Below are 9,920 nucleotides of genomic sequence, written 5' to 3'. Positions count from 1 at the left end.
CGGCCGCGCATGCGCACCCTCCCAGCCCCGCCCCGCGGCCATTTTGCGCCCTGGCAAGTGAAGGCGCCGGCACCTCCCGGCAGCCATCGCGCGTGAAGGCACGCGGCTCCCTTATTTGCATATCCCCGCCCCCAGCCTCACGGGCCTCTCTGGTCCTGCGCCACCTCTATGGTCCGTCCTCCTGTCGCCATGGAAACGCGGCCTGGTCGGGGACGCCAGCGCTCGGAGACAGGGAATCATCGTGGAATCATCAATATTGCACGAGATCTTCAAGTTTATCCAGTCCACCCGCCAGCCCAGCTCCACCACTGTTGCCCCTAAGCCACTAAACCATATCACCCAGTGCCAGATCGAGAGGCTACTTGAAAACCTCCAGGGATGGCAACTCCTCCACCATCTGGGCAACAATTCCAATGCCTGATCACTTGAACAGTGAAAAAAAAAATAAAAATCTGTTATTTAATCTGAATCTCCACTGTCCCAGCTTGAGCCCATTTCTTCTCACTGTAGGCACGGTAGAAGAGACCAGCCTCTGCCTCATCACAACCTCCTGTCAGGGTTTGTAAAGAACAGTGCGGTCCCCCCTGAGCCTCCTCTTCTCCGAAGATGTGCCAAGATGCAGAATGACATCTTGCAGAAACAAAAATATATACATGGCTGCTTGGGTAGGTGGGGCAGTAATCCAGCAAATATGTCTCCAGTCTTAGTAATCAGCTACTTACATTTCTCTCCTGTGATTAATTTCCATTCATCCTGTGTATTTCAGAAAATAGGGACTATCCTTGCCCATTATAATTTAAGATCTCTCTGTGGCCTTTTCTTCCAAAGAAGCAATTCCTATATTCAGCATGTGCGTCAGCTTTCCTCTCTCACAGCAACAGTTGCTTCCATTCAGCTATTCTCAAATTTCACCAGGGGAAATTTTACCATGAAAAATTAAGGCAAAAGCCAATCGCTATGTACAGAAAGGTATTATCGCACCCTATTACTTTCCAATGTTTTTGCACAGTAGACTTACTAGTAGCTTCTTAAGCAGGTAATTTTTCTAAATTCCCAGAAGCCAGACAACTAATTGTAATCAACATGGTTTGTAATTAAAGAGTGATTTGTAGGTATTTAGCTTCAGCTATTGAGATCACCAACAGAAGAGCAAGGAATAAGGCACTAATCAAAGAATCATTTAGTTTGGAAAAGACCTCTAAGATCACAGAATCACTAAGCATCCCAAAGGAGCTGCACTGCTGCTCCTGCTGTGCTGGGTGATGGTGAGCCGACCTCACAGACGGAGTCATCCATTTAAAACTCCTGTGGAGATTTCTGTCTGTAAAAGTCCAGCACAATGCAGGTGCTTACAATAAGGTAGTGCTGATGGGAGCCACTGATATGGCTTCTTACTTGATTACAAGCTGGATGAGCTGTTACTACAAATACCAGCTTAGTTAGGGCTACATGTGAATAGAAAGCTTGGGGGAAGTAACACTAAGAGAAAATAAGAGGGTTTATGTCTGTAGTCCTCAGTAGGGGGGCTCTTTTCTATATTAGTCTTTTGCTTTAAAGGTTATAGTTCTTTAAATCTTACTGACTTGAGAAAGAACCAGACGTTTTGGTAAGTGCTTTTGAGGTTTTTCTATGCTGGCTTTACGTACTGGTTTTAGCTGCTTCTTTGTTCTGTATCCTCGTTCCCTGTCTGAGCATGTAAAGTAATTGCTGAAGGAATGAGTTTCCTGTTGCTGCCTTTAGGTATAAGGGCAAGTTCAGGCAAGTTTTGCAGCCCTGGTTACCACAGGAAAAACTTCCATAAGGTGTAATGTGGTATCTTAAGGCATTTCTGTACTCTCTGTGTGTCCCCTTAAGGCACTTCAGTGAAAAAGAGCCTGTAGAAAGTAACCTGCTTTCTTATGATCAGGTTGTGCATCCTACTGTTTCTTGGTTAAGTGAAGGCATCCTCTTGGTTATCTTTTCTCTAAATGTGAGTACATGTATGCCTAGCAAATGTGTCTGAGTTCTGCACTTATAGACTGGGCTGTTTTGTGATGTTGCTGCATTTATATGCTACCTTAAATGTTTGTAATAGTAGAGCAGTGTGCAACTGAGGTGTTCTGTATTTTGTCTGGATTTTTAAAAACACAAATCTCTTTGGAGGTGGCATTCCTTTCACATCTACTGTTTGATTATGTGGGTGCAAGTCCACCTATGGTAGTATAATTTGGTTGTGGTATTGATTCAGGCTAGTGCTCTACTCTGTAACATTCCTAGCACTACCTGCTTGTAAAAGATACTAATGTAAATTGGCATTGTTGTGTGATGAGAGGCTTTAAGCACTTTAATTTGGAAAAAAATATACAGAAAGGCCTTTGAGTGATTGTATTCCTGGATATTTTTTTTTTATTCTCATTTTAAAAAATCAATAATGTTATTTGTGAGCTATGTTCTGTATTGTCTAAAGACCATAACAGAAGGTAGTTGTTTTTGTTTTTTTTTAAGCTTTAGCAAAGTTAAAGATCAGCAGATACTGCAGTTGTCTGCCTTGGGGATGCAATAAGAGTAGTATTCCTATGGGTAATTCTAACTCAGCTGTTTGAACTTGCACTAGAAATGCAGTGTGTGTTGCTGTTGTAACACAAAACTCCCTTACATGCTAGAGGGGTACGTCGTGTGTAATACAACCCAAAGACTGGATAATGTTTCCTGCCCTGCTGTTTAGAATGTTGATCACCTGGGAAGACTTAGTGCAAGTGTATAAGATTATGCCTTCTATACTCCTGCAGATCTATCCTTGATGCAGGATATGTGGGAATGGGATCTAATTGTATTTAAAGAATAAAGAGTTAAAATGTAAACAGTTTTCTGTGACCCTGGTGCTTGTCAACAGAGGAAACCCACTGTGGACACAAACTCCCTCTGGAGAACCAGGCTATGTGACCAGTTAACTCCTTTGCAGGATATCAGGAGATTCTCTAAGAGCTCTTCAAGGACAAAGACTTGTAATCAAGTAGCTGAGAGAGCAGAATGCTGTGGAAGTACAAAACATGTTGCTCTGCTATGCAAACTGTCTGTGTGTAAGATAAGAAAGTGCTGGTAGGTAACTGGAGCTGGGTGTGGGAATTAAGGCTGGAATTGAATGATTTGTCTTGGCGTGTATAAAGTAAACAATATATAACCAGGAGGAACCAGATAATTATGGAGTGTCTGAAGCAGCTCTTGCAGAGTAAAACCTTTCAAGGCCACCTGCACCGTATCAGCAATACTATGTAAGGCTGCGATTGCCAAGGTAACGATATCAGACTTGTCAGTCTTAATGATAGATGAAGCAAAACTGAGGAAGAAGTAATCTGGGTGGACTGGCTGTTTGGGAGGAGACTGGGGTAAGGGAAGCATAAATGTGCCAGAAAAAGTGGATCCTGAAATAAGAGAATAATACATAAAATGAGACAAAAGTGAGATTAGCTGACTGAAGGACTGCAGGTATCTGTGGATGATAGTGAAGCCTCAAGACCCAAGCCCACAGGAACGCTGAAGTGATGCTCCTTGAACAACCTGCTGGACTCTACATCAGGTCTATGGTGGAATGAATTGTTGTGGGAGGGCAGAGCAAAGTGGGATAGATGTATATCCTGGTGCTAAGTGGTGTGGGAGGAAAGGATGACTCAACAGCATCATGTGTGCTTTTTAAGGCTTGATTAGTAGCTTCATGGCTGTGTGCAAAATGATCTAAATAGCCATGAGATACTACCGGTGCATTAATGAGGTTGCTTAGTTGATTTATTGGTGTGCTTGATACAAGTTAGTGCCCTGAGTCTGTTCTCTCAACACTGTCATGTGAAGAGGAATAGCTGTGCAGAAGTCATAGCTGGGGGCTCAACCAGGACCTCCTAATTTGGAAGCTTGAGCTAACTGATACTGAGATCTTTTCTTTGAAGAAGAGCATGTGTGGATGGAGATGATGGCTATCAGATCAACTCTTGAGCGACAGGAGGAGCAGGTCTGTGCAGACTGTGTTTTAACATGGAGGGGATCCTTAGGACTGAATGCTATGAAATACATATTAAAATATGCTCAACTAAAGAAAAAAGAGTAGTGTCTAGATAGAGAGCTGTGTCTGGGAAAGGGTTTAAATGAGAAACAACATAGCTAGGGTACTGAGACACGGGATGCAGGTTTGAACTTCAGGTGGAGGAAGGCATCTGATGCAAAGGGTACCTGCAGTGGTTACTGGGAAGATGAGAATAGTGGTGGTAGAAGCTTTAATAACAAAGTTAGGCTAAGCCAAAAGGAGAATGTATCAGAAAGAGAAACTGTGGAGTATATCTAAAATGTATGCTCTGGTGCAGCAGACACATACCCAGGGAGAGGCTGAATAGGTGACAGTGTCAGGATCACCTTGGCAGCAGGCAGGGATGTTTTTTGGAGCCTTGCCTGCTGATGCAGTCATCCTATGGTAACTCTCATCATGTTTTATTCTTGGTGGCACAGCTGTGTTATCCAGTAGCTGCAGTCAGAGCAGGAGTGGCTGCTCCAAACCTCTCTGTCACCAGCGAGTTGTGTTTTGGCTGCTATTTGAGCAGAGTTATGCAGGGGGGTGGTTTCTGGATAGCTACTGTCAAGTAAAGACTTGCTCTGCAATGACTTGGCCTTTTCCTGGTGTTTTGATTTCATAGAGTCTGGGCTTTGTGCAGACCTCAGGAACAAGTGCCAGACCCACACTAGACTTCAGTGCTTTCTGGGAATGTTGCTTTGAATAAATGAAATGGATCTACTCCCTCTTCAAAGGGCCTCTATAAGGGGTGACTGACTGTAATATGCAATAGCTGCTATTTCCACAGTTACCAGTGCCAGCTGGAGCTCTTTTCTTAGTGGTGCACTAGTAACAGTAGGGTGAGGCTGGTGTCTGCTGGCTTCAGAAGTTAAATTCTCCCATTTGGCTGAGCTGAAGGGATTGTTCATGAAGCTCTTGTATCAGCTGTGCTTGTGGTATCTCTCCAGTTGGCTTGGGCTGCTGTAAGAATTTGGGCAGTGAAGCAATTCCTGATAGAAAGGTCCCTCCTGTGGGGTGAGGGGAAACCAGGTCAGAGGCCCAGCATTGCTGGGGGAGTTCTTTAGACTGGGTTAGTGTTGTGGGGAGACCTGTTCTCTACAGCATTGATTTGTATTGCTGTAGGTCACTACTGTCTGCTGGTACCTTGAACTAGGCACGATGCAGTAACCTTTTGTGTAGTGTTTAACACTTCTTGGGGTGCTTTGCTGGGGCAGTATGGGTTGGTTTTCTCTTGGTGAGTGTAGCAAAATGTGGTGCTGTTTTATGTTTGGGCGGTTAATGGGTTTGTGTTCAAAATTCAAGTTTTTCCATTATTAAGCAGCACTAGCATGGGAATCTGACCCTCTAGATAAAAACTGAGGCCTGAGAAGGCCCAGCTTTTAAGGAGCTATTGCATTTTTCTTGAATTCCTGTGTTGCTGCTGGGCATCCTATTTAGGAAGGCAGCCAAGTGCCTGCATCCTGAGGATCAGTACTGGTGATGGAGGATCAAAGTTATTGTGTTGTGTGCTTTTTGTACCATTCTCCCACCTCCACAACACTTGGGAGTCTTCTGGATGAATTTTACTGAAAAGGCTTCAAACTAAGCATGACCTTCAGTTGACAATAAAGGGATAGAAGTGACAAGGAAAAATGTGAAACTGCTTTGTCGTGATCTTCTCTCACACACTACCTCCAGCTACCAGGATGCTGGATAAGTGCATGGGACTGACACCAGAGTGATGGAAGACAAACCTTGGTTGAATAAAAGCATTCAGTTTTAACATCTCACTTTAAGCAGTCCTTAAAGTTGTTTTGTTTTGTTTTTTGTTTTTTTTTTTAAAAGCCAAAGCTTTGTCAGGTGGCAACAATTTTGCAGACTCTGCTCAAAATGGGGGGACTAACTGGAAATAACTCATTACTTCTTCATCCTCTTGGCTGGGGGAAATTAGTGCTTTTGCAGTATTCATCCCTGCACCCTTAGGAGTTGTTACAGAGCAATGGCAGGAGATCTGTGTTTTTTTTGTGGGGTGGGGAGAGGAAGAGGTCAGGAAAAAAGCTAGAAAGAATTGTCTGAAATCTTGAGTGCTGGAACAGAGGAAAGGAAAGGGGAACTTAATGGTATCTTCATTTGTGAGCTGATCACAGGGCTATGGAATGAGGGAAGAATAGCCTTGGCTGAGAGTTACAGTAAATTAGATGGCCCTGTCCTCTCCCATGGGCCCAGTGTCTCTACAGTTGTGTTGGTTTGCAGCATGTTCCCTGAGGAAGTATCTGAACATGCCCCAAACTGCCAGCCTGGCCTGGGAACCCTGCTTCAGATGGACAGAAGACTTGATGAAACCAGTCTCGCCAGACATGTGAGATACTTGTATGAAGTTTCATATGTTGGGTATTGTGGTACACCTGTATGTTGCTATTGCCCATGATACAGTCATGTTCACTTTAATCTCTCTCCTACAAAATGTGTAGTCTGGCATGGAATTGAATATTTACACTTTCCGCTGTTTTCTGTAGCTCACAGTGGTCTCTTGTGTTCTACAAATACCTAAAAAGGAAGCTCACCAAATTCAAAGCTAGCCTAGGTGATAGTAAAGCTCTACTGCCCTGAGATGTTCAGAAAAAAACATGATATTCTGTATTTTTAGCAGGTAATTTGTGCTGCTTTGAATACTAGGAAAGTCCTACCAGACTTGGGCATTTCTGTTTTAACAGAGTGGTGGATTTATCACCTGTAGTAACTGAGAGAGCTGACACAAAAGCTTCTCTTATCAAATGTCCTCTCTACTTTGTATTGCAAACATTGCTTGGTTGCTTTGTAGCAACTGTGTGGGGCAGCTGGTGTGAAGCACAATTTGCTTGGCAGGCCTTTTTTGGGAGCTTGGTGTCAGTCCCCTTGACCTGCACCAAGATGTTTGAGGAGGGAAAAGTGCTGCCAGGTGACTGGGGCAGTGGGTAAGGGAATTGCTGGAGTCAGCTCTGGCAAGCCTGGGAATAGTCTGCAGTATCATGTTCTCACTAAGCAGAAATGATGATCCTATGTTAGTTTTCTGTGACCATCTTTGGAGTTTTCTCTCCTTTTTATTGTGCCTATGTGGTGTTTCATTCAGCTCCAGCCAAGTGGGATTTGAGCCCTTTTCCAGCAAGGTCAAAATTGCTGGAAAAGCTTAAAAGGAGAGGCTGCCTTGTCTCTTACTGTGGCCTTTCTTACTGCGTTGGTCCCTTGTTGCTCCCTGCTGCAACCACTGCTCTCAGTGCCCTGGCTTCGGGAGACTTGGCTCTCAGGCACTGCCTGCTGTCTGCCCATCCAGGCTTTCCATCTGTGCCACCAATACCTGGCATGTATGGATGGATGTCAGTGGCTCTCAGGAGCAGGCCAGCACTCAGCAGAGTTCAGCACAGGCTTTAAGGACTTCTTTGCCTGTTCCTGCTCAGGACATTCAAGTGCTGGGCAACAGATATGGTGATTCTTATTTCCCCCCGCCCCCCCCAAGGTAAAACAGAGCTTGAAAGTGGAACAAAGGAGGATGGTAGTCTGAAGAGACAGATCAGTTAGGTTCCCTTCTCTCTTTCTGGTCCTGTAGTTGCTCCTGAAGAGTTGGAGGCTATCAGATATTTATTTACTTCTAAGACCAGGCTGGCCTCTGGCTGCTGGTACTGGAGAAACAAGCAAGAGCAGGTGGATCATGGTATGGTTTGAGCTGGAAGGGACTTAAAGATCATCCAGTTCCAACTTCTCTGCCATGGGAAGGGGCACCTTTTACTAGACCTGAGTCCTCAGAGCCCTATCGTGCCTCACCAGGAATGCTTCCAGGGATGGGGCATCCACAGCTTCTCTGGGAAGCCTGCTCCAGTGCCTCACCACTCTCACAGTAAAGAATTTTAGTTTTTAGTATTAGATTTGAATTTGCTCTCCATCAACTTGAAACTGTTCCCCCTTCTCCTCTCACTGCTTGGCCTTGTGACAATTCCCTTGCCATCCTTCTTGGAGACCCCCTTTAGGTACTGAAAGGTGCTATAAGGTCTCCTTGAGAAAACGAGGGGGAGAAGAAACTGGGGACTGGACTCCTTCCTCAAGTGGCACCACTTGATGTTGGTGTTTGGAGTTGGTTTTCTTAAGTATTTGGCTTTTGATGCCTTCCAGCCATCAGATGGCCTGACAAATGATCACCTTCTGGGCAAACCCCATTTTCTCTGAAGCAGTGTCTGCTTTTACTTCCTGGTGTGGGACAGGATTGGGCAAGCCAGTACTGGTATTCTCAAAGCCCTCTTCTCCTATACACATGGATTTGACATGCTGTAGCTCAGCCTGAAGGTCAGTATGAACAGGCAGTTGGGTAATGGTGGGGTAAACTGCATTGTCAGCCCCTGGGAGCACCAGGGTGCAGCTCTGCAAAGGCCTCCTGCACACCAAAACCTTGTTGCAACACACCTGAGCATTCAGAGCAGTGCTGGGCCCTGCAAGCCAGGAGCTGGTGCCCAGTGCCCTGTGCAGGTACGGCTGTGTCTGGGTAGTCTGAGAGCTCTGGGCTGGGGCATGGGGAGAGCTCTTCTTGTCAGGCAGGGACAGGGCAGCACCAGGCAGCTGTGCAGAGGAGCCTGGCAGAGGCCACCTGGTCAAGGCTTGCTCTGACAGGTTTGCAAACTTCCTCTGGGGCTGTGAAGTCTTATGTAGGATGTCAGTACATTCCTCTTGAGTGATCTGCTTCCAGGGAAATGTATTTGCTTATACATGTGACAATGCTGCCCTGAAGTGCTTCTAGCCCCACTTAATCCTCATCTTGTTCCCCCTTCTTATCTCTCCAGTTTGCTTCCTCTTGTGGGTCATCCTGCCTGGCTGAGCCACCAGCTTGTTCCCCTTATCTTCATCTGGTGTAAAATCAAAGCAATTGGTAGCTGTGCTCAGGCTGCCTTGTGATAAACCCCCAGTAATTTAGATAGCCTGTCAGTCCTCCTTGCAGCTGCCAGGAAGACCTGGGAGAGCAACTATGCTGACAACCAAAATGCAAGGTGCTACAGAAGCTTTTGAGCAAGAGCTGGTCATCAACTAAATGTGAATAGCTTCTCCAGGGTTGTCCTTAACTGGCACGTTGCAGCACACTGCCCCAGCAGAAGGGGTGTAAATTGGGCTTGCTTTATTTCAAACGATGGATGCAATAGCTGCACAATCTCTGTGTAGACCACTTCAGATAGTTCACAGAAGTGTGGATCTCAACAGGGATGCATGGATGAGCTATTTAAACAGATGCTGACACTAGCTTTCAAGAAGAGACCATTTATTCCACATGCCCACCTCATGCTTCCATTGACATTCAACATCATTTTGCATTTTTGTGGTGGTTCTGAGCATGTTAGAACTTGCTCAGTGAACTTAGTGAGTGAACTTAGTTTCATTTCCCCCTATCTGAGGGGGTGATGGTTGTGATGGACTTTGCCTCCAAGGCTTGTTTAGGGGTGCTGCCTGGTCTTGACTGAATACTCCAGTGCTATTCCCTGTATGGGGTGAAGGCTTCTAGCCCTGATCCCATGGCAAAATAGGCTTGAGCCAGATAGCGTACATTATGAATCTCTAGGAACGGGAGGAATTTGTGCTGGTTAAAAAGAAAAACCTCCATTTTGCAGTACCCAGCATTGCTTGTTTCAGGCAGCTCATAGGGGACAGCTAAACTTCAATCTCTCTTTCTTGGTCAACATCTGTTGGAGAGGCAACTCTAGTTAAGGCTGAAGCAAGAAGAGCCCACAGGATCTAAACTCCATGAGAAAACAATTGTCCAGTTTGCTGCCTTTAGTTCTGTACATGGTCTTTTCCTGTCTCTGATAGCAGACTTTCTTTTTAATAAAAAACAGCCCTGTGCTATATACAGCTTCCTTTTCTGCCTAGGGGAGAGGATAGGGTTAGGGTAAGT

Source organism: Poecile atricapillus, chromosome 6 (assembly GCF_030490865.1).
Source record: "Poecile atricapillus isolate bPoeAtr1 chromosome 6, bPoeAtr1.hap1, whole genome shotgun sequence".
NCBI lineage: Eukaryota > Metazoa > Chordata > Aves > Passeriformes > Paridae > Poecile > Poecile atricapillus.
The sequence above is the reverse complement of the archived record's forward strand: the minus strand, read 5'-3'. Positions refer to the sequence as shown.